At 45.7% G+C, this 22,734-nt stretch overlaps 1 protein-coding gene across 2 annotated transcripts in view; it reads right to left on the minus strand.

The window, feature by feature from the left end:
* The window catches only part of LOC135395354 (uncharacterized), a 111,641-nt gene that overhangs the window by 68,126 nt on the left and 20,781 nt on the right, over positions 1-22,734 (minus strand). The gene's annotated exons all lie outside the window — the stretch shown is intronic.

Below are 22,734 nucleotides of genomic sequence, written 5' to 3' on the forward strand. Positions count from 1 at the left end.
GCGTACGCCTTCTTTGTGACATTTATGCTGTTCATGACTGTCACAGAAAATGCGTACGCCTCCCATTTTCAACAAATCAGGGCAGATAACGATATCATTCGCGATGATGGTTGGCTAGGAGCTTGCTATGCGGTGAAGTTCATTTTTAAGAGTGTAGACGTACGTAGGTTTATCGTATCTCTGCGTTGTTAACCGAGACTTTCTCGTTCGTTGACCCGATAACGCTCGAATGCATAAATAGCTCACAATTTGACTCCGAAGTGTGATTTTGGAAGATTACGCGACCTTTGCATCCGGAATATGCAGAGAAATAAAAACAAAAAAGAAAAAACACCGAAGACGTTCGTGAATTTACTACCGTACAAGCTTTCGTGCAGCAGTCTGCACTTCCTCAGATATAAAAATGCATGTGTCACCGTTGCACATATACCGGGTGTTTCACGAAATACACCCCACCCCGGCTGAATAATTCGTGAACAGGTGGGGCCATCGAAGAAAGTGCTTTTTAGTAAAGATCCCTGGGACATCGGCCATGAACTGAGTAGTGAGCGGCTCAGTTGCGTACGCTGGCTAATTAAATGAACATCCTAACTTTTAAATTTTATTTCGCACGCTTGAAGAACCTCTGTTTTACGCATCGGGACCTTCAGCGAAAGATATTCCAAGAAACAAAAACGCGTCGACACTTTGTGATCTTTCCGAGTTTACATATTTCTTACGGGGATCAGTGCTCTCTTTGGATCAAGTATCCGGATGTCAATTTCGTGTTCATCCGCATGGTTCACGCACGGGGGCGACGGAAGATTAGGAACAGCCGCAAGAGACGCTTTGGTATTCCTTCTTAAAGCGACTGGTAAACACCACTGGCGGTTCTGTCGTTCCGTAGGAGAGATAGCATGCTCTTATCATGAATGATGACGAAGGCGCCGCGAGCGCTGTGAACTAGTGGGGTACACTCTTAAAAATGATGATGGTGGTGGTGGTGGTGAAAGGGCTCGCCGTTGTCGGCCTCACAGATGTGGGAAAGATGTCACGATGTCACGATGTCAGATGTCACGACTGTCGCCCCGGGGAATGTGCGTCCTGGGCCGACCTCTAGGGGAACTGTGCCGACATATATCTGAAAGCGTCTGAGGAAAATCCAAAAGAAACCCCGGAGAGCACAGCCGGCACCGGGATTCGAACCCGGATGCCCATCCCAGTCTTCCTTCTCCTCCTCTACACTCTTAAAAATGAACTTCACTACATAGCACGATCCTAGCCAACCATCATCCCGAATGGCAACGTTCTCGCCCCTGACTTGTTGAAAAGGGGAGGCGGAGTCTATTTTGTATCCATTGTGTACGGCGTAATTGGTACAAAAATCTCGATCGGTCTCGATCGTATGTAGCACTTGTCCTGTCAAACACTTGTGATCTCGTGAAGTGCAAAGCGCTGCTATTCTATTATTGCATTATGTGATAACTTCGGAATTTCTTGTGTGATAGATACTTGTTTGCATTCCTTTCTGTGTAGTGTCAGAGACCACTCCTGCTCGGACTCCAACGGAGTCTGCAGTATTTCATAAATAAAATAAAAAAAATAAAAAAAATAAATAAATAAAAAAAAGCGTACCCACGCCTCCCACTTTCATTAAATCAAAGGAGGGAACGTTGTCATTCGGGATGATGGTTGGCTAGGATCGTGCTATGTGGTGAAGATCATTTTTAAGAGCTCTTTCACCATTTACCACCACCAGCATCATTTTTAAGAGCGTAGAGACGGTGAAGGAACAGCAAAGCCTCTATTGCGGTCTTCTGATTGTTCCTTATCATCCGTCACCCCCGTGTGCCAACCAGGCGGATGAACACGAAATTGACAGCTGATCCAAAGAGCGCATTGGTGCACTGCTTCGCCCAAGAAATATGTAAACCGAAACCGATTAATTACTCGGAAAAATCACTAAGTGCCGACGCGTTGTTTTCTTTTTTCTTTGAATATTTTTCGCTGGCTCCCGATGTGTAAAACAGAGGTTAAGTAAGCGTGCGAAATAAAATTTAAAAATTAGGATGTTTACTTAATGAGCGAGCGTATGTAAATGAGCCGCTCACTACTCAGTTCATGGGCGATGTCCCAAGGACCTTTACCAAAAAGAAATTTCTTGGATAGCGCCACCTGATCACGAATTATTCAGCCGGGGAACTTTCGAGAAACACCCGGCATATATATATCTTTTCTAATCAGAGAGGGGTCACCAAATAACTAGCTATAGTAATATTGTACATATAATAATTATAATATCTATCTAGTTATAAATAATGACGTTTGAACTCGCGACACAGATGTTTTTTACATGTTGTACGGCATAGATTGTTTACATACTTGTCACCATCACTTCACTCCTTCATTTATTATTATTGTTCTTGTTGTTGTTGTTCACATACTACAATACATAGGCTACGTTTTCATTCAGTCTTCTTCTTTTTGTCAGAATATAAACAACCGGTCTTTCTGGTCTTGCTTTCTATTTTGTGATATGTATTTTCTTAATTATACTCCAACAATAAATAATTTCTTACGCAAGTAGCTTCCTGTTGCAATATACGTCGAGCACAATTGCCTGTCTCTTGTTTGCAATGCTGATATTGGAAACGGTATCTTGCGAGCTACTTTCGCTTGCCAAAGCAAGAAATACATGAGCCCAGTATCCGGGTGTTTCAATATCGGATGGATGGACAGGAAAAGTATGGAGACAGCACACAGGTCCACAGATTTGGAACGTGTTACTTCGTAACACTTAAAGGTGACTGCATGTTCAGTGAAAAATTTGAATGTGATATCGAAACCAGTGTGCAAGACTGTAGACCGATAACTCAACTTTTTTTTCTTCTTCTTTTCCTTCTTCTTTTTTCACTGAGATGGTGGTGGAGCTTCACTGAGATTCCTCTTGGCGAATGTCACACGAATTCATTTCTTGACGACTCTTCGCATTCCACGTTCTCTCTGTGCGCGAAACTTATTTCTGATTCGCATACAGCTCGACTTTGCGCGACTCATCAACAAACAATTTAGAAAGGCCAGAGGATATTTTACGGCAGACACGTCTTCATATAACTGCAATCTACAGGAAACGCCGTTAGTTCTTTTTGAGTCGTATTCTTCTCGATAATATTGGTGTTCTTAGTATTGGTGTTCATTTGTCGTTCTGTCATAAATTGACCGTATCCATTATTCCTGCTGAGTCACCCAGATATTTTCCCGTCTCTTACACCGGTGCTCGTGGGTGAATATGGTCCTTTGATATACCGGACTACGAGCTCGCGTGGCTCGAGGGTTAGCGTGCTGGCCATGTCACGTCGAGACTGGGAGGCACCCGGGTTCGAGCCCTGGTGCCGGCTCTGCTGTCTGGGTTTTTCTTTCAGGGTTTTCCTCAGACGCTTTCAGACATATGTCGGCACAGTTCCCTTAGAAGCCGACCCAGGACGCACATTCCCCCAGTCGTGACGTTGCCCACCTCTGTGAGGCCGATAACGGTGAGTCCTTTCTTTCACCTCCGCCACCACCATATACCGGACTTAACGAATCTCCACGTTTTTTGTCGGGAAACAGCAGAGGACATGGTTACTGAAATGTACGTCTTTTATTGCGTCTTGACGTTGGACCGAATAGTCTGCTCGTTAAGTGGTTGTATACGTTAGGTAACCGTAAAACGATCGTAAATATCGCGCCCGCACAACGTCACAACAGTAACGATTGAATTGGATCTCGTTTTCTTAAAGAAATCAAAGTGGAATTCGGAGCATTGAGTTTCTAAGAATTTCATTACGTCACCTTTTTCCTCGAACCACGGTTGCCTGACTAAGGAACGTACCTAACGGGGACGTAACAAATAGCCCAGATCTTTTAACTCATTAGAGAATCCCTCTGCAGGATAAACTTTGTCGTTTTTGCCAAGTTTCACCTTGAGTATTTTCCCTCGGGTAGATCCGTCTTGTCCGTGGCCTTCGTGGTACGAGCGTTGTGGTGTAGCAGGACCAATTGAGCACGGTCCAGCAAAGCTGCTGGGGTCAATATGCCACCGGTTCCTCGCTTCAACTGTAGTGAGTCAACAATGGGGAATTGGGAGTCAATATCACGGAGAGATTGCGCGTGCCTCGCAGGACACATTGCCACGGTGATTGGTGGCATTCGGCGTTCCGACACTTGGGGATAAAAAGGAACTCGTGTTCTACCGATGGCATTTGGTGGGGTTAGCGAGAGTCTTAGAGCAGTTATAAACGAAGGCTTCATAAATGGACTGCGGCATCTATTAGTCGGGATTGCAATGGATGTTTGTTGCATTGTTTACGGTGGGTGATTTTTTTTTTTTTTTTCGCAGCAACTGGTGGGAATGTTATAAGACTCTAGAAAGAATATCGGATACTTAACGATAATATTGAATAATTGACCGATGGCGTGGGTTCGATTACTCTGGGTTTCGTTATACATGCCCTTCTGCATCGCTTACGGTTTGTTTCCAAAACGACATATGGTTTCGCAGCAAACACGGTCTGCGCCAACCGCTATGGCGACTGATACTGCTATCGCTTCTGATTTGAGGAGAGAGAGGGTCGTATACGCCTTTTTATGGCAGTTCAAATTGCCACAGAGAGGCGTACGCCTCCCGTTTTCAACAAATCAGGAAGGTGAAAGCTATCATTCTGCATGGTGGCTGGTTCCGAGCATCCTTAGTCGCGGAAGGACCGGAAGTCTTCGTGACACCGAAAGGCTTGTTTATGTTTAGCCGTGAATGTCATGTGTACTGTGTGCAACTCAGGGTCGTTCAAATGTGGCGGGCAAGGGGTGGTCGCCCCTCCCCTGTGCTCAGAGTGCATCTCCAACACGTGCATGGAAATCGGGAGGACGCCTTATATTACATCCTACACTGTTAAAACAGAACTTCACCGCATAGCACGCTCCTAGCCAACCATCATTCCGAATGATATCATTATGTGCATTGATTTGTTGAAAACAGGCAGGAGGCGCCTATCTGGGACAGATTATCTTGTCCCAGATAGGCGCCTCCCCCCTGTTTTGAACAAATCAGGACACAGAATGATATCATTCGGAATGATGGTTGGCTAGGAGCGTGCTATGCGGTGAAGTTCTGTTTTAACAGTGTATGTAAGGAATGTTTTTACGGGCGTCTGCACTCTTAAAAATTAACCTCACCGCATAGCACGCTCCTGTAGCCAACCATCATCTCGAATGATATCGTTACCTGATTTGTTAAAAACTGGAGGCGTACGCCTTTTTTGTGACAATTATGAACAGCATAAGTGTCACAAAAAGGGCGTACGCCTCCCGTTTTCAACAAATCAGGGCAGATAACGATATCATTCGAGATGATGGTTGGCTAGGAGCGTGCTGTGCGGTGAAGTTCAGTTTTAAGAGCGTGTGCTCGTACGAATTCTGCTTCTAACTTATTTAGTGCTAAAAAAAATCTGTTACTGGGCATAAACATATTCACTTGGTGCCATCATATCCCCCGTAACACAAAAAATTCCAAACTTAAAAGACGTGACTGCCTTTTATTCACGTTGATGAAGCTGTTGAACATGCATGGAGTTTGTCTGCACTTCCCGTACACTCTAAAAAATGAACTTCACCGCATAGCACGCTCCTAGCCAACCATCATCTCGATTCATATCGTTATCTGTCCTGATTTGTTGAAAACGAGAGGCGTACGCCTTTTTGTGACACTTATGCTGTTCATAATTGTCACAGAAAAGGCGTACGCCTCCCGTTTTCCACAAATCAGGACAGATAACGATATGAATCGAGATGATGGTTGGCTAGGAGCGTGCTATGCGGTGAAGTTCATTTTTAAGAGTGTATATAGCGTGTCTTTGTGTCATCTGCCTTTTCTAGCCCATTACATAATACACTAGACTTGCAAACTCGTTGCTGCTGCCCTCTTTCTGTCTGCTGTCCACGTCTCCAGCTACTTCGCGGTTAGTACGGAGTAAAAAGAAAGAGAGAGAGAGAGAGATCAGGACCCCGTATTTATAGGAGCACTGAGGTGATTCACGTGGCTCGAAATCCTCTTTCATTCTCGGGCTGTCCATCAAGAGACATCGCGCAAAATATCTTCATGGAACGGTGAAACCCAACCATTGGACAGAATGATGCCGTTATGTCACTCCTGATTTGTTGAAAGCGGGGGGTCTACGCCCTTTTGTGACAATTAGCGTAACTAGATAAATGTCACAAGGTGGTGGTGGTGCTAATGAAAGAGCTCGCCGTTGTCAGCCTCACAGATAAGTGTCACAAAAAGGCGTACTCCCGTTTGGAAGCAATCAGGGGGAAGGACGATGTCATTCGGGATGGTGATTGACGAAGAGCGTGTCAAGTTCTGTTTTACCTTAGAAACGAGCCAGTCGTGACGTTGTCCACCTCTGTGAGTCCTTTCCCCACCACCACCATCACCACCACCTGTTTTTGCGGGGAGCAGATACCTCGCCACTTTTTGTTTCTCCCCCAACCACTCATGTGATACAATAGATAAATTCTATTAATAGAGTTTTAGTTGTAGCGAACGCCATGCGTATGTAAAGAAATAGCGTCTTCACGCGCAGCGTACGCGCTAAGCATAAGTCCACGTTCGGCGCATACGGAGCGTGTGCCAGCTTGGTTCTTGCGTACGTTACCAGGTTGCGTACGCAGTGCTCAAACAGTCTAATGTAGGCCAAAATTCGCGTACAATAAGTGCCTGTCCCAAAACAACCTGTATGAAATGCACGCTCCTAACGCCGGAGGGTTCTTCTCGTTGCTTTCACGACTCGATGGCGCCCTCTGCGTATCATCTTCCTACGATCAATACTATTAATTCCACTGTGGTAAATTCTAAAAATGCTAAACGGCGCTAAAGCTTCGAAGCGGCTAGAGCATCGCCTTGAGCGTCTCAGATCCGCTATTAAATGTCCGCGAAGCGGAAGCTACTAGAGTGGTAAAGGCTTTTCGTGCCTGGGTTTCTTTGCCCTGGAGTTATTATGCACGCAACGGGGTTCAGGTTTTCGACTACGTCGTAAGAGGTTACGTTAATAGAGTTTTAGCCGTTCCTACGCTATCGTCCTGCGCACGCCATAACATAACGTTACCACCGCCGCTGCGCAGCGATAACGAACGCAAAGACGCCTTGTGACCGTGCGCTATTTTTTGGGAATAGAGAGTTTTCGTAGACAGTTTTTGCACCTGCGATTCGATAACCGCTACGGCATGGGTCTCATGGCGCATGCGCGTGCGCTGTCGGAGCTTCGCTAGCGTATCGCCGGTACGGATCTCCTCGAGGAATACTCTGTTATCGGAGACGTCACGCGTCACGCAATCGCACACGGGCTGCGGAGCTCCGCGAGGAGAAGAAGAAGACTAGGCCAACTACGTGAGAAGCAAGATGATGGTGGAGACTTCCGTAGCATTTCTATATGCTGCTCAACGGGATCGCGAGCAACCCTTTCGTGGATGCAACGAAATGTACTGCAATAACAGAACTCCTCAACAGCGTAACAACGAAAGGCTTCGCGGTTCAGGGTTCGGGATGCGCAATGCGGGAGCGCTACGACGTTAATTAACCGAACCGTCTCCTTCCACGGTGTACTAAAACGCCCGGCGTCAGTCCGCACGTATATCGTGATATCGTGTGCGTGATATCGCGTCGGATTATCGTACCGTGTAACGTACCAGGACGTTGCAAAGTGGTTTGCTGAAACTCACGGGTAACGTGCGTACTGTACAAACTTCTGCGAGAGCACCTTGCAGGGTTTAGACTTGCTCGATATTCAACGAGCGGCAGTATACACCCCAAAAACAGAACTTCACCGCATAGCGCGCTTTGTGCCAACCATTGTCACGAATGATTCTGATTCGAGGAGGGAGAGAGAAGGGGGGGGGGGGGGGGTAAGGGGTCCTCCTCTCTGTCGTGACGCAGCCCACATACGTGATTCCAACAACGGCAAGCCGGTTTTCGTCACCACCATCACCACCGCGACTCTTTATGAGAATTATGATATACCCAAACTGACACAAAAAGGCGTACCCTCCTCTCCCCTCTCTTCGAATCAGGGGCGATAACCATATCATTCGTGCTATGCGGTGAAGTTCTGTTTTTAGAGTGTATATATATAGGCATGAAAGCCGCGGTTAAACGCAGGTGACGAAGTTTGTCTCGTGCGAGAAGTGGTGGCATTAAAGTATAAATACCGTCAAATATTACAACAATAGATCCGCGCAGATCGTTTACTAGCGTCCTGTCAGTTGCTATTGCATTTGGGCTGTTTCTGTGTGGGGCGCACTACTCACCCACCTGCCTTATTCCTTTATTTCATAGTTCTTTCCTTTTATTTCTCTTTATTTTATTTATTTTTATTTTTATTTACGGAATAGCAAGCCGACGTGACGTTTGGCTGAACTTTCCTTCTTTTTTTTTCTGTGTTCTAATAAATATCCCCCCCACACACACACACCTGCCTTCAACTTCCTGTTGTCCTCTCTCGTTTGCATCCTCTCACGTTAAAGAAGAAGAAGAATGTTGATGTTGATGAAGCAAAAATACTATAGGGAGAGGTTGAATTCGAAGAAGTAAATAGAGAGAGAAACACTCTACTGTTGTCTCAACAGAAGTCTCAATCAATGTCTTGATAAATGTCTTTTATCAGACGTCATCCTGGCTTGCCTCCTACACCTTCCAGCAGTCAACATGTTCACGTGTGTACACCACTGGCAACAGTTGCTTCGTGGTGTTAACGCGGCATCCAAGAAATAAACTGCCATGTGACTGGCCTCGTTCCAAGTTTTAGTGCACTTAGGAAACGATGGAATTTGAGAGCCTTTATGAAAAACCTTTTCCTTGCATTGTACACACGTTGAAACCAACATTTCCTTTAGTTCGATTAATGAAGAAAGATACGGAAAACGGACACTACACTGTATTTTCTTCGTTCCTCAAACTCAAGGAAATGTTGCCTTCATCGAATGGCCACCACCTCGCTTGCACATTCCTCATCTGTTCGTACATATACGTGAGGCTATAAACCTGCACGTGTTGCTATAACCATTCATCTATATTGCTGACGTAATTCTGTCGACGTAGTGAAACAAAATATCCGACTCTATCTTCCAGGTAGGTTGTTACGAATTCTCGGAGTCTTCGTTCGTGGAAGGAATCTTTATTCACATTCTCTTTTTCAATGTTGTACAAAGAGACAAAGACACTGTTCACGCCATAACACTGTGGTTAAGCGATAGTTTCACTTGTGGTCGGAGAATAGCGTTAGGTCCGAGCAAAAGCAAAAACCTCAAGTTTCTTACGCGCGATATTGCGTTTATTTCAGTCTAGTGTATTAACGAGGTTGCGTGGCCTCTGCTGCGTTATCGCGAATGCACGTTGACGTAAGCTCATCTTCTCTATGGTGTCAAAAAGAATAATGCCCAGTTCCCACTTTATGACGCCCGACGCGACGTCATGGCGCGAATGATCAGGCCGAGAGACGTCGGGAGAGTGCACGTTTTTCACTATACGGAGAGCTTGCCGCGATGTCTCGCGGTTGACGAGACTCTTCGGTGTATTTCCGCGATCTGCTCCCCTTTCAGTGCGTTCTGTGTGCGCCCATGTCCCCTCATTTCGAGGCTTCAGTAGCTCACCACATTAAACTTTTGATTATATTAATGACGGAAGCGTTAAGCAATCAAAGTCATGAAAAAAAAAAGCTGCCGCGACACAGGCGAAAACCAGTGTTAGACGAAAGGCGTAGTTTCAACATGTCACCTAGATTACTCCCCACTCCCATTACTTCCCACTCCTATAACTCCCCACCCGTCATCCTGAAATAAAGTTGTTGTTGTGTCACCTAGACCTGTGCGCCGATGGAACTTTAACCGGCGGCGGCGTCATGCCCATTTTACCACCGGCGGAACCAGCAGCGGCGCACATAAGTCAGCAGCGCGAACACAAGTCAAAAACCGCACAAAACCGCAGCCCCACCGTCATCGCGATCAGTACATTGGCGAATACGTGAGTGAGCGAGATGCATTTACGCCGTGCCTTTAAATATAGTTTCCGAATATAGTTTCCGTGTCGTTACACGCGGACAGAAGCAAATCCGATTTCGCGAGAGGGCTGCAATACGCGTTTTCGCGTCCGAAAACGTGTGCCAAGATGAACCCAGTGCGCTGGTTTGGAAACGTCGTCGGCTTACCGGAAATTACTGGCGGCGGCGCACATGTCTGTCACCTCATTCACCAAGAGAACATCGGTCTCGCGAACGCTGCAAAACGCCGTGAAGAAAGTTCGGCATGTCGAACTTTTTGGCTCGGCGTCTCTCCTCTCTGAACGGCGGATATGCGCCACGCAGACTTGTACGTATTTGGAATATTGTATTTTAAATACAATTTGCGGTATTCCTGTTACAATACTCAGTACTTTTTGTTTTGTGTATTTGTACTCTATTTAAAATATATTTTATGGTATTTTCTACTCAATACTTTAACTACATATTTTGGATCTCCCTCTCAAACTTTCTGTGTCTCGTCTTTCCATTGTCTTGCTTGTTCACTGGAAATTTCCTGAGTCCCTCGGACTTGACCCGGACATTGGCCCTTCCTTGAAGTCCCCATTTAGAGATCTTGCCCCGTGTGTACTAATCCTTGGCGAGTGAGGGTTCTATTATGTGTGCCCCGATGCCGTAACGATGAATTCTGACCTGGCCGAGCAGGGACCTGCAGGAAGTTTGCTTTGTTCTGCGTCCCATATATGGGGTTATGTGGTATACTTTGTCATCTTTTTGGGACTAGTGCTTAGGTGGCTCCTATCACACAGCAGCGGCTTGCGTAGTGCACGGGGTTTAGGTGATTCATGTCACAATGCGGCAGACTTGTGCCCGTTACCAAAAAAAAGGAACTAAATACCGTTACCCGTTACTTCAGAAAAAAGTAACTAAATACGTTACTCGTTACCGACATACCAAAGTAACGAGTTCTCGTTACTCGCAGGTAACGAGTTACTTTTACGTTACCGCCGCATAGTTAGAGGAGCCAACAAACATGCCGCCACATGTGGAAACGCAATTAGTGACCCTTCGTTTTGTCTTGTTGCCCCTATGCGTCGCGTCTTGGGTATGGGTCATTGTAATAAGTAAACCTCTTGCTGAGACTGATAATTTGTCGTCCGTCCTTCGTGTTCCGTGTCTCTCGGCCCCTTACCATGAGTCTATGTCAGCTTGCCTGGACCCTCCCTTCTTTCCGAAGTGGGGGTGATCGGAGACTATGAAAACACAAGAAAAGACACCGGTTTTCGTGCCACCGATCACCAACGGTTCCCAAAAACAGACGACGGACTGCGTCATAATTTAGGGCGCTCAGAAGCTTAGCAAAGACAAGAAAAGGCTAGAAGTCGAAACGCGGTTTTTGTAGCCATTGCACAATCGGTGCCCATTCTTGGGAAGGAGTGAAGGTCGGAGATTACGGAAATAAAAGAAAAGACAGCAACACATCCAGCGAGGGATTGCAATAATACTTTGAGTCACACGTGGTCGTGGGTAACGCAGGTCAGATCTGTACACATTGCGCCACACGGAGTGCCTAAATGTGCTCCCCCACGCTGAAGAAAAGGAACGAGTAACGTCAGTAACGAGTTACCAATTTTTGTAACTGATTCCGTTACTATTACCCTATTTTAAAAAGTAACTAAATCGTTACTTCGTTACCAAAAAAAGTAACCGTTACCAAGTAACGAGTTACTTGTAACGAGTTAGGCACAACTCTGCAATGCGGCAACTTGCCGCATTGACCAGTGACCGGTGACTTTTTGCGTTCAAGGATAAATAGTATTTTAATTGTATTTCAAATACTTTTTGAAGTATTTTGTACTCTACCTTAATTACTTTAATTTTCATGTATTTATACTCTATCTTAATTACATTCTAACGTTGGTATTTATTATCTTATCTTAAATACATTTTTGAGTATCTTGTACACGTCTGGCGCCACCTGCAAGCGACGTCGCGTCGGACGTATTAAGCGGGAACTGGGCCTAAAGATAATAAAAGTAAATTCAAAATGCGGTGAAATAAATAAAACAGACGCGCTGCAAAACGAGCTTGTACAGATCCTTGAAGTGCGATCAACACAAACGCAGGATGACTTCTGCATCCATGTGCGAAATCACTTGTGCGCTCTGGCCCGTCCGTGAGAATTTGGTTGTGTCGGGTATTTAAAGTATATAGTAGTCGGGTATAAAGTACAGATAGCGCAAATGGAATCTGTTGTAGAGGTAACAATGAAGAAGCGAATAAATCTAAGTTAAAGCGAATGAAATGAAGGCTGCATGCTCTCGGTTCCGTGTGGTCTCACACACACGGCAACGATGGTAAACGTTAGACAACTGTACTGCACCTCGTTCCACTGACATTATGAGCCTGCTCTCTCTAGAAAGTTATTATTAAATTCAATTCCACTACGTGCCAGTAGTGGTGTAGCGAAAGAAAAAAAGCACTTGGGCTCTTGATGGCCTGGAACACTTTGCATAGATTTTATTCCATCTCCTCTTTTATGCTCTTCTCTTTTCTTTCGCTTTGTCTTCGCCACAGTCCTAAGGGCTCCGGAATAATTTGCCCTATACATATGTAAATCCCCCGAGATGCCACGTGACAGCTGTGTCGATCTTCTGTGCCTCTCTCATGGCTGCCAATAACGGTTTCTTACATCCCTCCTATAGGACTTGACACGAGCGATCAAAGCCCCTTTTAAGCCCTTAAAGCCGACTTTGCCACATACATTTCGCTTTCTGTAGCAATATCACGCCTCACTGCTCGTGTTTCAAGGTTGCGGGTTCGATACCGCGGTACAGCTTACTTAGGCACGTCGTCTCTCGCAAAGGACGTTAGAGGAGTACAGAGGGCCATCCAAAAAATTTCAGGTTGAGACGCCTGTTGAAAGCGTGTGTGTCATTTTACCGAATAGCGCGGAAGGTTTTCATGTGTGCAATTTGTTTCCTAGAAAAAAACTCACATAAACATGGCTCCGCGCGTTCATCCTTAACTCGCCACTCCGGGTATAACAAGGAGGAGGAGGTAAGATGGCACGTCATCGATGACGGTACAAGGAGAACTCGTTCTGTTTCGCCTGCCAGTGGGGGTCAGCGCCTTGTCCCTTTACAGCCGTAAACCAGTTTTGCCAGTTCTCCCGGAGAATTGGGGATAGAAGGAGCGGCCGAATCATGACCGAGCCAATAGCAATGCTTTTTCAGAACCCCGAACAGCCGGGTAGCAGACGACAGCGGAGTAGCAGACAACATTTCTCTGCACCAATCAGCGAGCGTGATCCCTGTAGCGTCAGCGCGAGGTCCAAAGCAGATCACAGGCTGGTACTGGTCTCCGCCGCCGTTGCGCACGGTCGCTTTTTGCGGCGTACTTTAAATTCAATTTCTGCAATAATTATGACTCTCTGGTGTGAATTACTTCGCATGGTGCATCTTACTGGCCTACTTAACAGTTTTATAGGAAGAAAACAGGGTGTTAAAAATGACTTCGGTGCTACTTTAAATATTAGGTGCCGTGTCCCGAAATTTCAGCTTACGTTAAGAACCATCGAGTGGGTTGTGTTTGTGTGTCATCAGGCGTCATTCATGGGGATAACAGTCTCGCGATGTAAATCCTCGACTAGCCAACACTCTTAAAACAGAACTTCACCACATAGCACGCTAAGGGCCAACTGTTATTAATACAGGAAGGAACCGGAGAGAGACGTAAGATATTTTGACGATATTAACGGTGCTTTGAGGGTCTAACGAAGGAGTGAATCTTATGGCGAATTCACGTGGCCATTTCATGGCCTAGCGCTCGGAAACTGCTAGTCGCTGCGCTGGAACATGTGACTAGCGCCACCCGAACATGAGTCCCAGGAATCTAGCCGTTTTAGTCGCCTGGATCACGCTAGGTGCATCGCGGTCGCTTATGTTCCGGTTGTGTCGTCTGCGCTTATAACCTATGTTAACTTCGGTGCGCGGGTATAGCGCGGGACAATCACACTAAAAGCAGAGCTTCACCGCATAGCACGTTGCTACCCAATCATCAGCCCGAATGACAACGGTCTCTCCCTTTATATGATGAAAGCGGGGGGCGTACGCCTTTTATGATGCGGTTATGAACAAAAATGGCGTACGCCCCCTGTTCTCAACAAATAAGACTCAAGAACGATGTCAGTCGGGATGATGGCTGGCTAGGAGCGTGCTATGTGGTGAAGTTCATTTCTAGAGTGCAGAGCCAATGCGGGCGCTCGCTGTGCGGATGTGACGACACCGGATACAGTTGTGCAGTGTCGAGTAGGGTTCGGAGCCCAGGATCCCGGAATCCCGAAATCCCGGGATTTCAGCATAATTTCATATCCCGAAATCCCGGGATTTCGCAAGGCCAAATCCCAGGATATCGAGATTATAAATTTAGGCTTTTTTGACAACAAATATTCGGTGGTACGAGTGAAAGGGAGAGAACGGTGTCCAATCGATTTTTTGTTTCAAGCGTCCCTTCCCCGGAAAATATCATTTGCAATCCGAAAGCGAACCAACCTTGTCGTCCACGACACATTACAACGATGTTCGCTGCTGACTCATGTGAACTACGCAAGCCATAGCGGAGAACGGCCCTCAAATAGCATAAAACTCCCATGAAATCAGAAGGAGTCTTCCAATCCTCTACAACAATAAATATTGCAGAATATATATATATATATATATATATATACAGGGTGTCCCAGAAAACGTGTCATTGAATTATAATAAAAAAAACTACACCACCTAGAATCATGCGGTCAACAGTATTTGATCTTACTGGGTTTTTGCCTCCTCCTGATGTGCATGTCACGTAACCTAAGTTTAATTATGTAAATTTTTGCGAGCTTAAGTCTGAAATTTGCGAAGTAAAGGTCACTTTTTTACCCCACCAATGTGAAGAGCGTGTCTCATTTACTCAAATTAATGATAATTGACAGGGATATTCGGGAGCTATCCCATCGAAAAAAATAGCCGAACATCAAACTCTACACTCTTAAAAATGAACTTCACCGCATAACACGCTCCTAGCCAACCATTATCTCGAATGATATCGCTAGGTGCCCTGATTTGTTCAAAGAGGTAGGCGTACGCCTTTTTTGTGACACTTATGCGGTTCATAATTGTCACAAAAATGGCGTACGCCTCCCTGTTTCAGCAAATCAGGGCAGATAACGATATCATTCGAGATTATGGTTGGCTAGGAGCGTGCTATGCAGTGAAGTTCATTTCTAAGAGTGTACGCAGCTCCCACAGGATAGCGCAAAGTGAATTTTTCAGCGTAATCTTTGTCGGTCCGACGAAAGGAGGTTGGAAACCCAGCCCACCACGGCGTCGCAGAAAGAGATAACACACGCATGGCTTATCACGTCCGACTTTCGTTGGGATAATGCTTGCCCTCTCCCAATTTTAGGAACTGCTTCTTTTTCTACTGTCACTCCGTGGGCTGCACTCTTAGAAATGAACTTCACCGCATAGCACGATCCTAGCCAACCATCATCTCGAATGATATCGTTATCTGCCCTGATTTGTTGAAAACGGGAGGTGTACGCCTTTTTTGTGACAATCATGAACCGCATAAGTGTCACAAAAAAGGCGTACACCTCCCGTTTTCAACAAATCAGGGCAGATAACGATATTATACGAGATGATGGTTGGCTAGGAGCGTGCTATGCGGTGAAGTTCATTTCTAAGAGTGTGGCTTTGGAACCTCCTTTCGTCGGACTGTGAGCGATTGCGCTCAAAAAGTCATCGCGCGTTATGGTCCGGTGCTCGGAAAAGCATGATGTTCCGCTATTTTTTTTTTTTTTTCGATAGGATAGCTCATGGATATCACACTGTTAAAACAGAACTTCACTACATAACACGCTCCTAGCCAACCATCATTCCGAATGATATCATTCTGCGTATTGATTTGTTCAAAATGGGAGGAGGCGCCTATCTGGGACAGATTATCTTGTCCCATATAGGCGCCTCCCCCGTGTTTTGAACAAATCAGGACACAGAATGATATTATTCGGAATGATGGTAGGCTAGGAGCGTGCTATGTGGAGAAGTTCTGTTTTAACAGTGCATTGTCAATTGCCATGAATTTGAGTGAATTCTGCTCGCTCTTCCTATTGGTGGGGTAAAAAAGTGACCTTCACTTGGCAAATTTCCGAGTTGAGTTTGCAAATATTTACATAATTAAACTTACAATACATGACAATCATGTGAGGAGGTGGCAAAATCCTAATAAGAACAAATGCCGTTAACCGCATGATTCTAGGTGGCCTAGTTTTTCTTATTATAATTCAATGACACGTTTTCTGGGACACCCTATATACAGGGTGTTTCAAAAAACGTGTCATTCGGACTTTATAAAAAAACGGGGCGACGGAAAAATACGGGGTAAACGGCATTTGTGTGGCAACTGAATTTGCCACCTTGAAAAAATATTTTCATTTGATTTTAATTAAAATAAATTGAATTTCTTTAATTGAACTCCAAAATTCCCCAAGTCAACCTAACGTTTTTTTAACAGAATTAGAGAGCCCGTAGCGAACTTAGTCAGATCCACTAAGAAATCCGCTCGATATTGCAAATGGAACTGCCCAAAAAAAGTCCCGAAACTGAGGCTTCAAAGTTTCGGGTATTCAACGGCGCACCAAATCAGACGCAAAGATTAGTGGAGAGGAGGACATGCTCCTGCCCCCATGAAAGATAGAAGGTCGAAAAAACACAGGGCGGGAAAAAAGAGGCGGAATCATTTTTGTTTGCCGCTTATCAACGTATGGTGGAGTGTCACCTGCCTTGTTATCTGCGCGTCTTGTGCTGCACGCCGGTCCTGCGATAAACTGTTCTAGCTTCGTGGGGGCAGGAGCATGTCCTGCCCTCCGCGCATTTTTCCGACTGATTTGGTGCGCTGTTGAATACCCGAAACTCTGAAGCCTCAACTTCGGGACTTTTTTTGGGCAGTTCCATTTGCAATATCGAGCGGATTTCTTGGTGGATCTGACTAAGTTCGCTACGGGCTCTCAAATTCTGTAAAAAAAACGTTAGGTTGACTTGGGAAATTTTGGAGTTCAATTAAAGAAATTCAATTTATTTTAATTAAAATCAAATGAAAGTAATTTTGCAAGATGGCAAATTCAGTTGCCGCACAAGTGCCCTTTACCCCGTACTTTTCCGTCGCCCCGTTTTTTTATAAAGTCCGAATGACACGTTTTTTGAAACACCCTGTATACCGGGTGTTTCAGTTAAATCCCCGGGCTAAAGATTTCGCGAACGGGTGCACCAATCAACGAACTTTCTTTTTTACAAGTATCTGTGCGGTACCACCTACAAGCTGCGCACCGTGTGAATAATAGTGGCAGGCGCTCATTATTTAAATAAAAATTCAAATGAGTTTCGTAAAAAACATAACTTCTAAAGCAGGGCGCTGTCGACATTAAAATGGGTACTACCCGTTTTGGGACCTTCAGTGGACACCTTTTAGAGAAAAATCTGCCACCGAAGCGGGTCATTTGTTGCTGTAATTAATTGGTTTCGGTTTACATATTTTGTCGGGGCTGGTCGCGATGAAGCGCAAAAGGACGTAATTCATTGGTGTAATTCCTTGGTGTAAGGACATAATTCATTGGTGGATAAGGGAATGGAAGAGCGTCCTTTTGCGCTTCACTGCGACCAGCCGTGACAAAAATATGTAAACCGAAACCAATTAATTACTGCAACAAATGACACAGCTTGTAGGCGGTATTGGACAGATACTTGTAAAAAAGAAAGTTATTCGATTGGTGCAACGGTTCGCGAATTATTTAGCCCGGGGATTTAACTGAGACACTCGGTATAGATACTCATGGAACGATGCGACAGCACCAGAGGACACGTGTTTCGCCATGTTTGCGGCTCGTCAGCTCTGGGTAGCTGCGCATGGGCGAAACACGTGTCCTCTGGTGCTGTCGCGTCGTTCCATGAGTATCTGTTTCTCTGCGTGCAGCCATAGAATCCATGTTAATCTGTAAGTTTGAATTACAAACACGTCAAGTATCATTTATTTGTTCATTTGATGGCTTTTTTTTTCCTGCATTATAATTCACTGGCTCGCACTGTGGCATTGAGGAGTGCTCAGTCACCCTCCCAGGTGTATATCGCTCGCTGAGTGACCCCTGGTTTGCCAATGCGGAACGATGCGCAGCTACCCAGGGCCGACGAGCCGCAAACACGGCGAAACACGTGTCCTCTGGTGCTGCCGCATCGTTCCATGAGTATCTGTTTCTCTGCGTGCAGCCATAGAAGCCATGTTAATCTGTAAGTTTGAATTACAAACACGTCTAGTATCATTTATTTGTTCATTTGATGGCTTTTTTTCCTGCATTATAATTCACTGGCTCGCACTGTGGCATTGAGGAGTGCTCAGTCACCCTCCCAGGTGTATATCGCTCGCTGAGTGACCCCTGGTTTGCCAATTCGGAACGATGCGCAGCTACCCAGGGCCGACGAGCCGCAAACACGGCGAAACACGTGTCCTCTGGTGCTGCCGCATCGTTCCATGAGTATCTGTTTTTCTGCGTGCAGTCATAGAAGCCATGTTAATCTGTAAGTTTGAATTACAAACACATCTAGTATCATTTATTTGTTCCTTTAATGGCTTTCTTCCCTGCATTATGATTCACTGGCTTGCACTGTGGCATTGAGGAGTGCTCAGTCACCCTCCCAGGTGTATGTCGCTCGCTGAGTGACCCCTGGTTTGCCAATTCGGAACGATGCGCAGCTACCCAGGGCCGACGAGCCGCAAACACGGCGAAACACGTGTCCTCTGGTGCTGCCGCATTGTTCCATGAGTATCTATATATATATATATTTCTCTCTCTCTGTAGAATATCTCTTTTTGTTCTTTTGATCCTCACGAATACGTATATTTGAAACGTCAATATATATGAAATATATGAAAGTAAAAAAAAAAAAGAGAAAATGGAGACAGCCTTTTCAGAAAATTATAGACGCGGCTGCTCCAGACCAGAACACAACAGTACTGTGGATGAATAAAAGGCAAGACGAGCAAACCGCATTATTCCATGTTTTCACACAAATGACATTCCCCAGAATACTCCAGCGGATGATGCGAAATATGTCATTGATTTTAGAGGCTGCGTAAGTAGAATTGCTGTACGTCATAAGTATGTATTTTCTCGTGTAGTAGACGACAAGGAGAGACGCATTTCATTGCGGCATTTCAGTTGACATTCCGGCACGGTGCGAATGCTCAGTGTAATATGCAGGTTTTGCCCCGTGAGCAGTTTTTTTTTTTTCGCTTTTTTCCCCTGCTAGAATGTTCCGTGGGGATGACAGAAGACGCGAACTATATCGCAATTTGTGATAACACGGTTGTGCAAGTGGATACAGTCCTATACGACATCCTGGGTATAGTTGTGAAAAAATCCCGATCCCGTCCCGGGATCCCGGGATCCACATTCCGAAATCCCGAAATCCCGGGATTGTAAAAACGGCTCGGGATTCCGAACCCTAGTGTCGAGTATACGCTGCCCTGCCAGATCGGGACTGGGCAAAAAAAGTGTTAGCTGGCAGATTCCTGGCGCTACAGGAAAACAGCACTCGAACAGGCGAGATTGCTACGTTTTCAGCAGGCGAACACAAGTGCTCAGAATGTGGCAAAGAAATCTGCCAGGAAATGACCACGCGAATTCGCCGTTAGCACGGCATCCATGCGCGATGAAATCTACTAAAAGCGCGAGATCCATAACGGTTTAGCTCTATCGTCGTCCGTAACATCAACAATTGCGCAGAGTGGTATCGTTATCGCTCTTGATTTGTGAAAACGGCGAGGAGTACACCTTTTTTGACACTTGTGCAGTTATGTGAATTGTCACCAAAAATGCGCATGCCTCTTGGTTTCAACAAATCAGAGGAACGAACGACTTCATTCAGGATTGTGGTTGGCTAAGAGCGTCTTATGCAGTCAAGTTCTGCAGTCAACTCACCGGAGCACCTGCTAAAAACTTGGGCATTTTATTCGTCGCGGAGAAAGGGATATGCACGGAAGAATCGTGTATATCGTAAGCACCCCTAGCGGAAACGAATGACATCCTTACACCAGACGAAGGCAATAAATCCACCGCCGTGTTTCAGACGATGATGACTCCGTCAATTCCGTGCGGGCTTCGCATCGACACTGGAAAATTCACGCGACGAGTCCGTGGTACCTTCAAGCGTGGAATATGTCTTTCTACTACAACGTTTATAAGAAATCTAGTTGAGATAAATGCCTTTCTCTCTGGAGAAAAAAAAAGTGTGTTGCATTCTAAGTGTCCTTGCAGTCATCCGGCTTTGTAGACGTCTCTAATGATGACGTACGATGTGAGAAAACAAGTGCTTTATTTTCTCGAAACGCGACAGATTTTGTTGTACGACATGTGTTGCACTTTTGACGCGGTACCTCGTGTGTCGCCCTCCCCTTTTGAACTTTTCGCATTCTCTGCCACGTTCCGTGAAATATAGAGACGGACGGTGGTCCTGGTGAAGGTAAGAACGAAAACTAGTCTTTCATTGGTCCAACATATAACGCAGATTCTTCACGGGTGAATTTGAATTGCCAGGATGTGCGTCTCGAACAAAGACGATTTTTTTATTTCTAATACGAGGGGGGTTCAAGTCAAACCGGGACTTTTCATTTTTCGCAAAAATAACATGTACTTACAAGCGAGAAATTAGTTTTCAACGTAATCTCCAGCTGCAGTAATGCACTTGTCCCAGCGTTTCACGAGGGCTTGGATGCCAGCAGCGTAGAAATCCTTACCGGCGCGTAGCAGCCATGATCGGACCGCATTCTTGACCTCGTCGTCGCAGCTGAAGTGGCGGCCCCCAAGGAACGCCTTCAGTGGCCCGAAGAGATGGAAATCGCTGGGGGTGAGTTCTGGACTGTAAGGGGGATGTGGCAGCAACTCCCAGCCAAGTTCCTGTAAGGTGCGTGTCGTGAGATGCGCGGTATGCGGGCGTGCATTGTCCTGTAGGAGGAGGACTCCTCTGGTGATGAGGACCGGCCGCTTTTGCTTCAGCGCCTTATGCACATCCCTGAGAACCTGGCAGTAATATGCACTATTGATGGTGGTACCACTGGGCAGAAAATCAACATGAACAACGCCAGCCTTCTCCCAGAAAACCGTGGCCATGACCTTACCCGCAGACGGGGTGCTTTGGAACTTCTTGGGAGCTGGCGAGCCCGGATGCTTCCACTGTTTTGATGCGCGTTTAGACTCAGGAGTGAAGTGGTGCACCCACGTTTCATCGCACGTGATGATCCGATCAAGGAACGGTTGTCCTTCAGTGTCGAAACGGTACCTTAGCTCTTCGGAGATTTCCAGTCTTCTCTGCCTGTCAAACACGGAGAGCTGCCTCGGGACCCAACGGGCACTAACTTTCCGAAACTGGAGGTGTTCATGAATGATAGTGTTCAACGTTCCCACAGAAAGGTCCGTCTTTCGAGCCAGTTCGAGACATGTTGTCCGTCGGTCCTTGAGGATCAGGCGCTCCACAAGTTGGATGTTCTCAGGAACTCTGACACTGAGCTCTGAGCCGCCCCGGCCGGGATCGTCCTGCAGTGATGTACGGCCGTCTCGGAACCGTTTGCACCACTCATACGCTTTGCTGCGGCTAAGTGTATCGTGGCCATACTGAGCCTGAAGTCTTATGTGTATTTCAGATGACTTTACGTTTTCATTCACGAGAAACTTCATGACAATTCGCTGTTCGATGTGCGCGCTCACCTCGTTGTCGGCCATCTTGTCCAGCACGTGTCTCCTGTTTTGCACAAACTTTGGACCACAACGTGGTGAACGCGGAGGCCTGTCGCGTGTGAAAATGACGAAAAAGAAGTAGCGCGAGCCATTTGTGCACTCAGGAGACAAAGTCCCGGTTTGACTTGAACACCCCTCGTAGTTCCTGCGATTGACTCGCCGTGGGAGGAGATCGCATTTTTCAATCGCATCTGGCGCGCATTCTGCTTCTTTTTTAAGTGCAACTGAATTCAATAGACACAGTGACTGGATGACATATTTTATAATATCATCATATAGAGTAGTTGGTCCTTCAAGGCGGACGATAGACTGGACAACACAACATCCTATTTTGGTGTTGTACGAGCTGGTCTGTACGACAAAGAACAGAATGTAGAACAAAAAGCTCAGATCAGTCACCCGCATCTGCAAGACTTACTAGGAAGAATGCATATCCAAGGTTACGTGGTATTAATCTTCGTTTCCAGTCTCCCCCTGTATAGGTAACTGATTTTTCGACTGCTTTTTTTTTTTTTTTTTTTGCTTATGCTTAATGCTTGCCCTCTCTTCTCAATCTGATACGCTGAGTGTATCTCTCTGGTGACCTGATCCAACGTTGACCACAGTACTCTCAAATATTTTCTGTTTTATTCAATATCTTACTGTCTCTTTCAATAAGCTTTTTTTCTCCTTGAAGCCCATAAAGATACGTGTTCATTGCCCGTGACTATTGGTCCAAAAATGCCAGAGTGCAATATAAAACTAATCATTCGTTCTCGGAAAAGCGCCGTAGCCGTCTACACAAAGCATAAGTAAAACGTAGGCAACTTGGCGAAAAATAAAAAACTCTTTAAAAGCTCTTTATCCAACAACCACGGACAGATGTTGTATACATACATAAATAAA

This window comes from Ornithodoros turicata, chromosome 5 (assembly GCF_037126465.1).
Source record: "Ornithodoros turicata isolate Travis chromosome 5, ASM3712646v1, whole genome shotgun sequence".
NCBI classification, from domain to species: domain Eukaryota; kingdom Metazoa; phylum Arthropoda; class Arachnida; order Ixodida; family Argasidae; genus Ornithodoros; species Ornithodoros turicata.